The sequence below is a fragment of the Myodes glareolus genome, chromosome 23 (assembly GCF_982192425.1).
Source record: "Myodes glareolus chromosome 23, mMyoGla1.1, whole genome shotgun sequence".
In the NCBI taxonomy this organism is placed as follows: domain Eukaryota; kingdom Metazoa; phylum Chordata; class Mammalia; order Rodentia; family Cricetidae; genus Myodes; species Myodes glareolus.
Window position 1 is genome coordinate 13383487 of NC_142048.1, and position 16333 is coordinate 13399819.

The 16333-nt window shown below is 40.0% G+C and overlaps 1 pseudogene across 1 annotated transcript in view; it reads right to left on the reverse strand.

The window, feature by feature from the left end:
* LOC125413991 (putative ATP-dependent RNA helicase DDX60) overlaps window positions 1-16333 on the reverse strand; it is a 136126-nt pseudogene that overhangs the window by 97070 nt on the left and 22723 nt on the right. Inside the window, exons 2-6 of the transcript XR_015736151.1 lie at window positions 5569-5676; window positions 5341-5407; window positions 4746-4935; window positions 3041-3382; window positions 881-998 (exon numbers count right to left, since the gene is read on the reverse strand). The product of XR_015736151.1 is annotated as a putative ATP-dependent RNA helicase DDX60 (transcript). The remainder of the gene's footprint in view (window positions 1-880; window positions 999-3040; window positions 3383-4745; window positions 4936-5340; window positions 5408-5568; window positions 5677-16333) is intronic.

Here is a 16333-nt window from a genome sequence, read left to right on the forward strand (position 1 = left end):
TTAGAACTTTTATGGAAACAACCTAGAAAAGTGAAATTGCTACTTTCCCAGAACAAATTGGAGATTGGAGTCTCGTAGTATTAGTAGGCCTAAGTACACCAATATCCATGACATAGGTAAAGCAACTAAGAATCATCCCGACAGATGTGCCAAGTTTCAGGCAGAAAACTTTACAAAATTATCAAAGATTGGATAATTCCTCTGGTTTAGACCGGATGTCAGAATACTAAAAAAAAAGTCTGGACATTCTTTTTTGTGAAGCACATAAAATGCTACAAATAAATGTAAGACAGTAAAAAAGACTGAAATTAAACTAAAGTACCACTGATGCCAACCAAGGCAAAAATTCAACAGGAAATAGAACAAACAGAACCCAAGACCATATTAGCAAAACCCTACACCATGATGAAGTATATGGATACCAGAATGAAATATTAAAAAATGTGCAAATCATGACAACAATGAAACTAAGGGCAAAACAGCAGTACTGTGGTATAATTACACTACTGTATTCATGGTCTAAACAGTAGGAGAAGCTCAGAATCATCTTCATTATTACATCAGAGTCTAGACACATCTTTATCTTATTCCTACTTAACAGGAGGAAATAGAAACATTTCTTCTCAAACCAGGAATAGGGGAAAGATGTCTAGTATCTCTCCCACTCTCCACTGCTACAAGAGACCTGTTACTATATCCATTAGACTGAGAAATAATAGAAATTTGCTGGTCCTAAAACAAGGTAATACATAGAAGTGATACACAGGATTATACTCGGACCTACACACACACAGACACACACACACACACACACAAACACACATACACTTTATAAAAATAAAGTTCAATTAAAAAGTGGGTTTTTTTCAAGTTCTAGTACCTTTTCCACCATATTATTGAAAGTCAAATCTCCAAATAGAGTTGTTAAATCCCAGGTCTCTATATTTTTCCATCTGTTGAATCAGGGTTTTGTAATCAATCATAATGGCCCTCTCAAACTGCAAAACAAATATGATAAATTTTCATAAATACATCATTGTTTTTCATCTAAGGAACTGAGAAATTTAAGAAATAGTCATATTACAATGCAGTCCTCATTTAAAATCTACCCTGCTGTGATCGAGGATGGTCAGAAAGGCTTGGAAACCCTTCCAGGTTATCTCGTCTGGGAATATATCACCTGATTTTAGCAGTTCCATAAAGATACAAATGAAATAAATTCAGTGAGTTTCACTATGACACATTTCAACCAAGCACCTAAGAAGAGATTAGAAACCTCTCTCCCTGGGCATCTATGGTACTGGAAACAGTCATTGCCAACAGTTTCAATGGCGTTTCCACTAGCCTACAAATGGAGTCATAAGCTATATTTCATTGTATTTTAAATTCTAATTACTACTCAAATCAGTTAATGTAAAAACATTTCTTTAAGGTGAATTTTAGTAAATTGGGGCATAAATTATTTTGTAAATGAAGCTCTGCATTAAAATGTGTTCTAGGCAGAATATTTGTAAGGTTTCTCAGGTTCAGAAACCATTATCAACAGAATGCTATAAACTTGAACTTGGTGTGGTGGCACATGCCTTTAATCCTGGCACCCATAGGAGTTGTAGCTTTATGAGTTCCAGACCAGTCTGTGTTGCACAGTGGGACACAGTCTTCCTAAAGAAAAAGGAATCGCAACATAAACTCAATATTTAATATTTGCCCTGAATGTAAAAATAATGCCCAGGCCTGTTTCTACTCACAGCTGACATTCAGGGTTAGGAACACTTTAGTGATAGGAATTCTAACAAAGCAAAATAAACCTATCTGTATATATGCAAATGTGAAATAATGAGAATGATACAATTCCCAAAGAGGGACATATGCTAATTGGTTCTAAACCTACTTTGATGAGCTGTGGAATGATATTCATATGCAGAACTCACCTCACCTAGTGAAAAATAAGCAAACAATATTTATTTATAAAGTGAGGAAACATGTTTTACTCTGAAAATATCTAAAAATTAGTTTTCAAATATAACAATATCGGTAAAATAAAACCATTATGGAATTTGAATTCTGATTGTTTGAAAAGAAAGTGAGTTAATGGCTGAGGTTGTTTATGAAGACATGAATCCATCACTTTCTTTTCTTTTTTTATCCTATTCCAGTGTATTCTAATTAAAGGCAACCATATAAAGTATCTTTTCACTAGTGGATCTTAGCATTAGAGATGTACCATATGCTCCAATTTCAAGTCTTTCTGGCCTTCAATAACTTGGATTTCACACACCACACAGTGTTTGAGGACATAGGAGACAGGATAGCACTTCTTATAAATTTATCCTACTCATGGCTGGTTGGCTGGTGTTTTTGAACAGGCTATATATTTAAGCATCCATTTCATCATCTTTAAAAATAGATGATTCTTTGGGGGAGTGAGATAAGGTTTCTCTGTAGGTTTGGAGCCTCTCCTGAAACTAGCTCTTGTAGACCAGGCTGGCCAAAAGCTCACAGAAATCCACCTGCCTCTGACTCCCGAATACTGGGTTTAAAGGCATGCGCCGCCACCGACAGGCTATAGACGATTCTTCAGTGTGCCTCATGGGACTTTGTGAATGTTAAATGTAAATAATTTATAAGTGTTAAGAACTATTATACAACAATAAATAACTAGCAAATTGTTATATGTTAACACTACTAATTATCATCTATTATTCGGTTAAATCTATAATAATTTCTATATTATAGGTAAAGTCAATATTAAATCAAGGTAGAAATTTTTTAAAGATTTATTTCATTTTTAGTTTTGTGTGTATGTATATGTATCTGTCTGCCTCTTTGTATGCATGCATATATGTAGGTATGTGCATGTAAGAGCAGTATACACAGAGACCAGAGGTGTCAAATCTGTTTGGGCTGGAGTTATAGGCAGTAATGAACTACAAAACACAGATACAAAACTCGCAAGCATTCTAACCACTGAGCCTTATTTTCTGAATTAATTTAGAAATGCTTATAAAATTCTAAAACATTGTCTTTAGATATACATTACCTGCTTGAAAAACAGCTGCTTTGAATATGAGCTTTGCATAAAATATGCATAAAGACGGATGATGTCAGATGTTTGCCCTGAGAAGAGCACGATGTTGACCTTTGCTGCCCAGGACTGAATGATTAAAAAGTTAAAAAGGTGCGTCTGCTGGTTGTTCAGGCCTTCATCGGCAAGAATCAGGAAATATGGGCATCTCTGACCCAGGGAAATACTCCACTCCTCTGACAAGCATCCAGAAAATTCAGTCCAAACATCAATGTCTGTATTCTTCTGAAGGTGCATAATTAAAGCAGTTCTCAGTGTAAGAAGTCCAGGGACACTGAAGTATGCATATTCAGCATCCTGTGAGGAGAAGACAAAGGACAGTATTTGACAAGTGTTTTGGTAGTTCAGGCAGTTAACATATATCATTAAGGTCATTGAAGGAACATGGTACAGAAGGGTTGGGTTTTTTTTTCATGTCCTTTAGTCAGTTAATTGACCCTGGAATTTTTCTATATCATAAATGTATGCTATAAGTCACATTTTGAACCTAAGCATAAGCAAGCCCATAGTACCCAGAGTTCATTATTCTTTGTCTTCCAGTCTTTTAATCATTCCCCTGTCCAACCTCACCTCAAGAAGACAAAGGACAAAAATAACTATTAAAATAATAATTTAAATTATAAATTTTCTGGAATAGGGAGCTGAAGGGGTACATGTTATTCTAAAGAATAATTCTAGATGCAGTGACATCTTAAACAACAAGGGTTTTTCTTAGTAGATTAAAGTCTGTGAAAACAACTGTAAGCATAGAACAGAACCCTGGTTCCTTGAACAAAATGGTGCTGGTCAGCAATGTTCAGAAATATACAGTCTCGTGAGCTGTATATTGAACATCCACATGAGAATCCTTGAGTACAGCATTAGCTGCCCTGATTATAGAAAAAGGAGGATATGGTAGCAGTAACTATACCTGTATTTTAAATTGTCAAAATTTTATTAATTACACCAAATATGATATTCCCTCATCTTTATTCATATCAGAGCACACAACAGCAAAAACAGGGTTAGTGAGTTCACATGGGCTCAGATACACCTAACAATGTATCCAAATAAGTTGCCTGCTGAATTTTGAAGTCAAAGTAGTTCTCAGAGTTGGAGAAGTAGAATTGAAGTCAGTGGGGTCACTGCTGGGAATTTCACCAACTCTTGTGATTCTGTCCTCAAAAGTTTCCCATCACTACACGTTACAAAACAATCTCATTGTGCTCGTTCTAGAACACTGCAATGCTAGGTAATTGCTTTGTTTTACTCTTCCCTTTAAATTGTTTGACTTTTTATTTGTTTTGTTTATTTTTTGTCTTGGAGGTTGAGCCCACAGCCTTGCACACACTAGGCAAGTCTGCTACCACTAAGTTGCACTTCTAGATATTTTTCTTTAAAGGTCTTTCCAGGTTGGCTAAACTATTCATCCATACTTTTAAAAATGTATTTTTCTCTGCAGTCACCAGTGAAAACGTTTACAAAATCTCATAAAAACAATTTTAGTTATAGCAAGGGGTAGTAGTGCACACCTGAAATCCTTTCACTTGGGAAGCAGAAGCAAGGGCATCATGAGTTCAAGGCCAGCTACAGGGACAAAATTCCTTGTCTCTAACTAATCATTTAAATGAACTCTGGTTTCAGTCTTCAGAGGATAAAAAGCTCAGATGGTCTGTGTTACCTTGAAGAAAACTATGGCAAAATGCCCTCCTTTGCTAATGACATCTAGCAGGTAGCGCTCAACCAGGTAGAAGAAGTGGAGACTCTGCCCAGGCTTAAGCGACTCCTCAAATACACTCGTGACAAGCAAAGAGTCTCCGTCAATCAGAAAAAATTCAGATTCAACAAAATCATTGAATAAACTGGAATATCTAAAAAAGAAAAGTGTGAAAACAAAGCTCATATGGATAACATAATACCCCCCAAACAGTACAGTTGCTATTATTTCATTGACATTAACAACCTAAATTGCTGAATACATTTTTGTATATAATTACATATACTTTTATCATGTGTGTAATGTACATTTTCTCTCTCTTTCTGTCTTTCTCTCTGTCTCTGTCTCTGTCTCTCTCTCTTTCTATTCTCTCTCTGTCTGTCTGTCTGTCTCTCTCTCTCTCTCTCTCTCTCTCTCACACACACACACACACACACACACACACACACACACAAATGCAGGTACACATAAACATTACCATATAAAGTCAAATAACTCTAGGGGAAAGGGTAATATTACACATGATTTCAAAACTCTTGATTACACCAAAAATACTTACTGAGCCCTTGACATATTTAGCAGGATTAATTGTGACATTTCCTCTAAAATTCCTGTGTAATGTTCTTCTAAAAAGGGAAATAAGAGGAATTTTTTTAGTCATTCTTTTTAAGGGAACTCACAGTTATTATTTGAGAAATAAGAAACAGTAATGTAGCTATTTTAACTGTTTAATCTGTGAAGCATATATTTTATAATGCTATAAATAATATTTTGAATTTAAAATTACCCATCCTTGCTGCTGTATGTGTCTCCAACCTTAATTGAGAAATATTAATCATGTAAATATCCTTTACTATGTCTCCTCTAAATGGTCATGATTAATGAGATGGCAAATCTGCAACGAAAGAGAAAAATTGATCAACTTTTCTGCCAGCAGAAATGTGCTGAATGGCTATCTTTCCAACAAAACACTGAGTAGCAGGGACACATCATTTGTCAACGAACCCAATATGCTTAGAGAGGAGTAGAGGAGTGTGCTGTCTAGGGAGACTGAAGATTCTAATTCAGGGATGACAGATGTTTGCACTGTAAAAGTGCTTGTTATGGAAACACAAGAAATTGAGTTCAAATCTCCAGCACCCATGTAAAAACCCAGATCTGACTGCATATTTCTACAATTAGCATTACAGAATGGAGACAGACAGCAACCAGGAGCCCACTGATTAGTGAGTCTAGACAAAATAGCAGGCTCCTAGTTTAGCGGTGGATCCTGTCTCAAGGAAATAAAAAAGAAGACCAACAACAGAAAACACTCAATAGCCTCCTTGGTCCTCCAAATGAATGTACGATGGCACATAGATGCACTCCTGAAAATCCATGCATCACACATGCAATCACACACACACAAATTGCAATTCATAATGCACAGTATATTATTAGTCCATTCTCTGATGTCAGAATCTTGAAATAAGACCACAAGTCAAGCAAAGGTCATGAACTCATGTGTGTTTCCCCCTAAATTTGACTGGTTTTGTAACTTACTGTAGGCCATGTAATGTAGATTCTTAAATATGGAAGGCTAGAAGTCAAACGTAAGGTCTCAACCATATCGGAATAGATATGTCATTTGCTTATTAATTATAAAAAGTAGTTACTGGAATGAAAACCTTGCTTGGACACAGAGAGACAGCAGCATCATGAATGTGATGTGAATGGAACTAAATGCTAACTCTAAGGATTACTAATAATTAATTGCAGGAAAGAGGAGACTGCAAAGATGACCTCGAAAGAAATATTTCAGAGGCAAATTCAAATGCTCAGATATCTGTTGTAGAGTATGCCTAAGTCTGTTAATAGGAGATTGTATTATGTAGGTAGATATACAGATAGACAGAGAGCTACATAAATACACAGATATATAGAAAGAGAGAGATATGGATGATTAAGTCAGAAGACAGAGATTTCTATCCCATAATATAAAAACTGGAACACATGGCAGTGAGTCAAACACTGACACCACATATTATAATGCTGAGAACTTGTGTCTGGGAAAATGATTAAATCTGAAAAAAGAAGAGATGGCTGTGGCCCAGGATCCATAAGAATCACTTGGTCAGGAGTGTAGGCATGGTCTCTTAATGCACTCAGTTTCTGGATGTTTGCAGAGCCGTGTGGAGCATCACTCATCACCGCAGCCATAGCTGCCCATAGTGCACTCAAGTGTATCCAAAGCAGGTCCTCACGTCCTGGGAGGGATCCTGAGGAAACCAAGCCAAGCATGATGGCGTGGCGTATTAGTGTGTCAACAGTAGCAGAAAAACTTCTCTGATTGCTTTAAGAGCTAGATAAAAGTTTGAAAGAAAATGAAAAGACTCTCTGTTTTTTTTCATGAGAATAAATATTACAAACTATTTTGACTTGAGGCCTTATGAAAAGAATTGATATCGATTCCTGTGAAAACTTGCTACTCTTTTCCTGCCAAGGTCAAAGTGGTTAAAAATTTCTATTCTGACAATCCCTGTACCCATGTTCTTGCCTTTGGACAATTTTTCCTGAAGACACTGCTGATTGACAACCTGATAGTCTCATTCTCACTGTCCCTGATACTGTGATGACATCAGTCCTGGTTTGTCTGACCTAATATCACCTTGGGGGTAGGGAGAAGATTGTGACGAGTGTTGAAATCAATACCAATAAAATCTTTTATTTTTTCAAATTTTAACAACTAAAACTGTAGATGGCTTTGGCTATCCACCAGGATTGAGATCCCAAGTTTAATTCTGTCTGTCCTAAGGTTCTTCACACAGGGGTGGACTTCTGTGGAAAGTCAACAGACAGCTATTTCAAAGATTGAAAAGAAGAATACAAAATAAACCAATAAGATGAAACATTTTGCAAACACTAATTTGGAAAGAAATACGTACTAGACTATACTTGCTTGTTTGTTGTTTGTTTATATGCAGTTATTATTTATTTATTTATATGTGGTGCTGACCAACACTGTGAATGACAAAAGACTTAGACCACCCATTAGGGTTGTGCAGGAAACTTAGTAACTGAAAAAGCAATACTGTGGGACCCTGTCCTCCCTGATCCTTGAGACCAAAATACTGGATGCAAATAATGTTTACGCTAACCAGCTAAGCTTCCTGCTAGTTCCGTCCTTGGTTCTGCTACAGCCTGGTACATTAGCCTGAGGGATCTATTTTACTTTAAAATGGTAATTTCTCAACCTGCCTCAAAGAAGCTCAGGCGCCAAGACCCATCTACCTGTCTGACATTGCCTTGAACCCTCGACCACCTGCCTGGGGAAAATTCCCACAGAGGCCAGTTTCCCCAGCCCCCTCTGGGTGGGAGGAGTTTTCCTTTACTGGGGCCTTTATTCTCCTTCCTGCTTTTGTTGGGAGGAGGCCTTGCCCTTTTTGATTCCGCTTGCCCACTTCTATAAATACCCGACCTGAGTTTAATAAAGTTGCCATTTACTCTTGGTAAATGAGCAAAGGTCTCTTTTTGTGTGTGTCTGTTTTAAACCCTCAGAACAATCGTCCATTCTAGTGGGCCCGAGTTCGGGAAGGCGCGCGCCTGATTCGGGTGTGGGTATCCATTGGAAGGCGGGTTCTAACAGATGGCGTCCCTCGGGTCGACTTTGAAGAAGAATTGAAGAATTGGGTCCTACCGTCAGTGGATCCACCACGAGAACCCCAATAGAGGTGAGGGTCACCCCACGATCCAGAATCTGGCCAGTTTTATAATGTGCAATTGTGCACATGTGATAAGGGGGTGAATAGCTTGATGTGTGAAGTATGGGTGCCAAAAGGTCTGATCCGGAGCTGAAGGCCAGTGGGCAAATCAGCTGCTAAATTTCATAAAGAGACTAGGCACCAGGATTAAGATGACACTGCACTAGAGACTGCTTAGACTAATTTAAAACTCAGTCCCTGGCTTTCACATGCAGGGAACTTTAATTTTTGCCTTAGAGCACAGGTTGGGCACAGTTAGCTCCCAGTGGGAATTCATTCCCAAGGCAACAGGGCCAATGTAGCTGGCTACTAGCAAAGTAAATAGCCAAGGGCCCATGTAGGTGTGGGTCTCGGGCTGAGAGAGGATTAAAAATATATTTGTAAGTTCTATTAAGAGTTTTTTGAGTAACAAAAGAACAGCTTCACAGAGCTTGTCTTTCAGGGAGACTAGAAAGCTCCCATGCATGTTTGAATGCGGGTCACAGGACCGTACTGGGCCACTCACTGTGGCTGAGGTTCTACAAGGTGCACTTAGGAGCAGAGAAACAGGCTGCTGTATGGCGCAGGGAGGAGCGCAGGCAGCCGCCAGGCCCTGCTTGTGAGTGGCGGGGCCATTACAGACAGGCCAAGGAGGGTAAACGCAGCAGCGGTGTGCCAGTACACTCAGCCGCGGGTGCAAACTCGTCCGGAGGCACAGCCGCGCTGACCAGACGCAGAAAGGCAGTCGCAAAAGGCAGTGGCGCGTACGCTGGCTCCCTCACCCAAGGAGGCCGATGAGCGGCAGGCCGCAGGAACCTGGAGCAGGGCGCTATGCGGGTTGTGGCGGCGCCTGAGCAGACAGATAAAAAAGAGAGTGCTTGGCAGCCGGGAAAAGCGGCGATGCCTGACTGAGGGTGACCATGGCAGCGACTGACTGCAACAGGGATGTGGCAGGTGCGCTAGGTGCCTGGCAATCTCCGGCACCTCCCGGGCGGGGGCTACGGGAGGAAGGCACAGGACAACACAGGGCGCGGCGCTGTTCTGGCACCTGAGCTGGCTTAGAGGGCTTGCCTGGACAACAGAGGCAGCCCACAAAAAGCGACAATAGCCAGGCCTTGGTGGTACAAAGAATAGTTAAAATCCGCCCGTCTAAACTCAGGTGACAGTTTGCAAACAGAGCGGAGGGGTCTGTGTCCCGCCCCCCCCCCCCCCCCCCCCGCTGTGCAGCGCAGCTTCAGCAGTTTTAAGTGGAGACTGTGATAGATTCAAAGGTTATACAGACCCAAAAGAGGTTAGCTAAATCTTGGAATGGTTTGTTGCCTAATTTTCTAAAAATCCAAACTGTGCCAGTTTGCATTTCCACCAGTGGAAGAGTTTCCACTTAAGAGAAGGAGTTTCTCTTAAGGAAAAGTTATGAACAGTATTTAATCTTGATCATATTTAAGGGATAAGATAGAGTCAAGAGTTATTTTGATTCACACTTCTCCAATGATTAAAGATGTTATTATTTGAGGATTTTTTTAAATGTCTTTCAGTCATTTTAAGTTTGTCTATTGAGAGTTTTCAGTTTAGGTTTATTGCATATATTTTAATTTTATTAATTGCTCTTTGGAGGACTAATTTATGGAGTCCTAATGTTTTTTATGTGGATTGATGACTGACAAAGATTTCCAGATCTGTAACCAGATATGTCGATCCTATTAATTAGTTCTCTAATATTGGCGGGAGGCAATGTGCCCCCATAAAGATAACAATTTTTATAATTCTGTCCAGTTATATAAATGCTCACGTACTGGATCAGATAATTATTTTCTGCCCCTGGTAAAGTTCCAGGCGGAACTGATTCTAAAAGATGTTTTGGAGCTGACCATTCAGCCCAGTTCAAGACCTGCTATGATGGTGCAGGCCAATAAAAAAAAAAAAAGACGTTTGGAGGTTGACTATTCAGCCCTACATTTAGGCCGGTTGCTATGGCACAGGCCAATAGAATTTGCTCTTTGGAGCAGAGACCTTCAGGTCTCTAAGTTCAAGACCAGCCTACTTCCAGTACTGACTGTGCTGAATTTTTACACTTAGTTTTTTAGTACTCTTAAATGTTAATTTGGGAGAAGAGTTTTGTTTATGTTTTTTCTAGGAATGCTGACATGCATCTGGGTACTGTTCATGCTGTGGATTCATCTGTCCAGAGGCCTGAGGACAAAGCCTCTGCTATGGAGCTGTCTGACCTGATTGCTGCGGAGCTGGCGGGTTCCTGAAAAGTGATCCAGCTCCTACCCTTGTTTTATCAGTTATTGCTGTATTGTTATTGCTGTACATTGCTATATTGTTATTGCTGTACAATTGCTGTACTGCTGGATTTCTCCTTGATTTGTCAGTTATTGCTTGCTATCAGTTTTTCTTGTCCTGTCAGCTATTTCTCCTGAGCACTATGGGTATCTTCAAGGCAGGTTGCAAAATGCCATGGTTGTTCAAATTAAGAATTGGATACTGAGGTTAATCTTGACAGATTGGATATGGTTTTTTGACCTTTGCTGGTCACAGAATAGGATTTTTACTGTTTTTCATGGTCCCTGAAATACAAAATTTACTAATTGACTGTCATTTATTCTAGTTAGCTTTCCAGGGACCTTACACCAGTGCTATTGAGACCTTACTTAAAGGAGCTCTATTCTGTGCAGAGTTTTCAGGATTGTGCCAAAGCACAATCTCCTTTGGGAAGGCTTGTATATGCTGGAGCATGACATTCATGATCTCATGAAGCCGGAGTCAGGACTACTCAGGTCAAGTCCTTTTGGCATTCGCCTCAAAATATCTTTCAGCATAATCTGGCTGGACTCAATGTATGACTAGTAACCAAAGACGGGTAAGGATTGAATGGGAGGAGACTCTGACCTAAGACAGAAAGGTATTTTGACCTGGAATACTTTTTCCACGACGGGTAAAGAGTCTGCTTGGTCATCACCACCTAAGGCAAGGTGTTAGTCATCATATTTTATATAAAAGGGGGACTTGTGGGACCCTGTCCTCCCTGATCCTTGAGACCAAAATACTGGATGCAAATAATGTTTACGCTAACCAGCTAAGCTTCCTGCTAGTTCCGTCCTTGGTTCTGCTACAGCCTGGTACATTAGCCTGAGGGATCTATTTTACTTTAAAATGGTAATTTCTCAACCTGCCTCAAAGAAGCTCAGGCACCAAGGCCCATCTACCTGTCTGACATTGCCTTGAACCCTCGACCACCTGCCTGGGGAAAAACTCTCACAGAGGCCAGTTTCCCCAGCCCCCTCTGGGTGGGAGGAGTTTTCCTTTACTGGGGCCTTTATTCTCCTTCCTGCTTTTGTTGGGAGGAGGCCTTGCCCTTTTTGATTCCGCTTGCCCACTTCTATAAATACCCGACCTGAGTTTAATAAAGTTGCCATTTACTCTTGGTAAATGAGTAAAGGTCTCTTTTTGTGTGTGTCTGTTTTAAATCCTCAGAACAATCGTCCATTCTCGTGGGCCCGAGTTCGGGAAGGCGCGCGCCTGATTCGGGTGTGGGTATCCACTGGAAGTCGGGTTCTAACACAATACAGTTGTCTTTTCCTAGAATCAAACTAAGATAATTGTCTATAAAGTTGCATATAAAAGATTTTATAATTTTTATTCAGTTTTAGTTCTTTGTTTTCAGTATGTGCACATATGTTTACAGACAAATGTGGAGGTAGGAGGACAATGTCTGGAGTCAGCTATCACCTCCCACCAAGTGCATCCTAAGAAGGAGCTCAGGTTCTCACACTTTGTAGCTAATGTAAGTATCTGCTGAGCCGCTTCATTTGCCCCATTTAAAAGATTTCAAAACAGATACTTAAATAAACTTGACTTCTTAAATGTCGCTTTCCTAAAATGTTTGACAAAAAAAACCATAATCATCTCGATTAACCATAAATTCTGAATTTTAAATATCCTCTCAGCAGAGAAGATCAATAACTTAACCTAATTTTTAAAAGAGGATTGGTTTCAAGACTTATAAAAATGAACCAAAATTTGACTTTAGGAATTTCATCCTCCACAAAGTCTTTGCAACTTTGTTGGTTCTCCTGTGAAGTCAAGAGAACCTCCTGATATTGCCCTCAGCTCTCCTATTCCATCTTGGAATAATCTAGACTTTACCCAAGGACAAATTGGTATTTTCCACTGTGACAAAATCCTTCTTTATTTTTAAAGAATTCCTCTTTAATTTTGAGTTATTTTTTAGTGATAAGTGCACCCTCTTACATTCCATCCTTTTCTCTCCTACTTACCAAATCTTTTTTATTTTATGCTCTCATGAGAAAGAACAGCATAACAAGAAAATTTACAAAATGTATTAAGGAAGAAGAGAATCCAAATCTCACTTACAACATAATGCAACAAATTAAGAATAGCCCACAGACAGCGGGACTCCAAGGCTGTAGCTGTTCCTAGGAAGAGCTTCTGGGTTTTACGACTCTTACACATTTTATTCCCCTGGGTCTCACATGACTCTCAGAGCTGTAGGATGTTGCACTCCCGCAAGAGCAGGCCAAGATAGCAAAGATTCTGATGACCTTGTACAGGTGAGAAAGGAGAGAGATACCCAGAGAACCAAAAAGTTCTTTTATGTTAACCCTGTAGTTCCTCTGAAGACCTGGAGGAAACAGTAACTCTTTTCTGGACCAAAGTAAAGATAGTGAAAGGGTATCCAGTAAAAGTACAAGATGGGCAGGAAACTCACTGTAGAGTCCTGACCTGTAGCATCAGGATATTGATTTTTAAAATAATATATACAGCTATGTTGGTCAGAGAAGCAGCTATAAAGTCTTCATATCTTCACTCTCATTTCTTTGCTCCAAAGCCAATTCCCCAGTCTCAGCCCCAGCTCTGTATCAGACTGCAGGATGTTGCCTCTCTCCCTCTTTGCCCGATTCCCAGAGAACTGAGCAGATCTGCATGGTATACCATGCTCTCCTTCCTCCTGTGTACCACACTAGCCCATTCCCCAGCCCCTGTTTATCCCTAAGTGTCAGATCACAAAACCAAGAAACTCATTCTAGCTTGAACCTCCAGTGGCCACACCAGGCAGGATCTCAGAAGAATTTCTTACCAGGGAACACACAGCCTCCACCTTGAGAGAGCAACAGGATGCAAGAATTGGAACAACCACCCAAAAAAGACAAGACCACATATCAGTACTTAGAATTACAGTCACCCAAAAGTGGCCTAGAAGCCAGTGTAAAAGCACAATCAATAACAGTCAGGACAATATGTCTCTACTAGAGTCTGGCAACGTCCTGAGAAATGCCATATAGCTGAAGCACAAGTCAAGGACTTAAAAATAGGCCTATGAATATGTAAGAGATCCTTAAAGAGGAAATGAGTAGATTAATTAAAGAAATCTATGAAAATATAGACAGTAAAAGGAAATGGAGAAAACAGATCAAGACATGCAAGTGGAAATAGAATCAATAAGGAAACCCAAACTGAGGAAAAACTGGAACTAAGAGATTTAGGAACTCAAATAGGAACCTCAGAGACAAGCTTCACTAACATAATTCAAGAGATGAAAAAGAAGACAGAAGAAATTGGTATTTGATCAAAGAAAATGCTAAGTCTAGAAGAATCTAGGCATGAAACATTCAGAAGTCTGGAACACTATAAAAACTGAAAATGTATTAACTATAGAAATAGAGGAAGGAGCAGACATCCAGGTCAATCGTAGAGAAAATATTTGCAACAAAATCATAGAGGAAAATTTCCCTAAAGAAGGAAGCCCCTATCAAAGTACAAGAAGCTTACAGAACAGCAAATAGACTGAATCAAGAAAGAAATTTTCCATGTCACATTATAAAAACACTAAACTTATTGAACTAAGAAAGAGGTCATTCTGCAGGAACTTCTATCCCAGGCTACTGCCTCTCTCTTCCTATCCTATGCCAGCTTGTGCCCAGGCACCCCTCCCTTCTTTGAGGACATAAGATACCCCACCTCAGCCTGTTTGGGCACTGGGACAGGGTAGTGAGTGCAACCAGGCAAGAGTTCCTTTGTTTCAATAGCCTGCCAGCAGCAAGGTAGGCCTTTTGTCTGTGAGGTCCCTGGCCAGCAATGGGCCCTGATCCTGTACCAGAAGATCCATTGGAGGGAAGGGGTGAGTGTGTTCCTGACCCGTGGCAGAAGCTCCAGAAATGGAGCACAGACATTCTTCAACCCCCTAAATTTCCTGGTCATTATGCAGGGGCTTCTATCCCTGGCTACTGCCTCTTTCTTCCTATCCCATCCCAGTTTGCACCCAGGCACCCCTTCCTTTCTTTGAGGCCATAAGATCCCCTAACTCAGCCTGTTTGGGCTCTGGGATTGGGTAGTGAGTTCAACTGGGCGGGAGTTTCTTTGTTTTACTTGCCTGCCAGCAGCAAGGTAGGCCTTTTGTCTGCAAGGTGCCTGGCCAACAAGGGAACCTGACCCTGTACCAGAAGATCAATCAGAGAACATTTGAAGGAAGAGATAGGCAGGAGCCAATGCAAGAATTCCTCCAACAATCTGAAAAACAACATGATAACACCAGAACCAGGCAAACTTACAACAGGAATACTTGAACACCCTAATAAAGAAGAAGTAGAAAAAAATGACATTTTGAAAGCAATAAATCATTTAAACAGGATGTGAAAAGCTCCCTTAAAGAAATGGATGAGAAGAATAACAAAAAGTTTGAAGAAATAAGTAAATCCATAAAAGATACCCTAGGAAACCAAGGAAAAACAATCAAACAGAAAATGGAAACAGTTCAAGACTTGAAAACTGAAATGGAGGCAATGAAGAAAACACAAAATCGAGGGTCAGATGAATATGGAAAAACTAGGTAAGCAAACAGAGACTACTGAAACAAGTATAACCAATAGAATACAAGAGATAGAAGAAAGAATTTCAGATGCTGAAGACACCATAGAGAAAATAAACGCACTGATTAAAGAAAACAGCAAATCATCACAAAGCATCCAGGAAATCTGGGACACAATAAAAAAATCAAACCTAAGAATAATAGGGGTAGAAGAAGAAGAAGAATTACAGCTAAACTGCCCAGAAAATACATTCAACAAAATTATAGAAGAAAATTTTCCCAACCAAAAGCAAGATATTCCTATAAAGTTTCAAGAAGCATATAGAACGCCAAAAGACTGGATCAAAAAAAAATTCCCTTGCCATGTAATAATAAGAACACAAAACATACAGAATAAGAAAGAATATTAGGTGGAAATAGACAAGAGTCCCAGATCCTTCATCCGACAATGGATGGCGATACAGATGGAGACCCACATTGGAGCACTGGACTGAGCCCCCCCCCATGGTCCAAATGAGAAGCAGAAGGAGGAAGAACATGAAAAAGGAAATCAGGACCGGGAGGGGTGTGATCACCCACTGATACAAGGGAACTGATCTAATGAGAGTTCACCAAGGCCAGTTGGACTGGGACTGAACGAGCATGTGATCCAACCAGATTTTCTGAATGTGGCTGGATTCTCTGAATGTGGCTGGCCCGGAGCCTTTCTGAAAAGCCATTGACAATGACGCTGGGACTTGTTTCCTCTGCATATACTGGATTTTTGGGATCCAGTCTGTTTGGATACTCACCTTCCTGGACCTGGAGGGAGGGGGGAGGAACTTGAACTTCCCACAGGGCTGGAAGCCCTGACTGCTCTTAGGGATGGAGAGGGAGGAGGAGGGGGAGGGGGGAATAGGAGGTGGGAGGGTGTTGGGAGGAGGGGCGGAAATGGAAATTTCATAATTTAATAAACTTTGAAAAAAAAGAAAGAATATTAGGTGCTAAAAAGGAAAAAGGTCAAG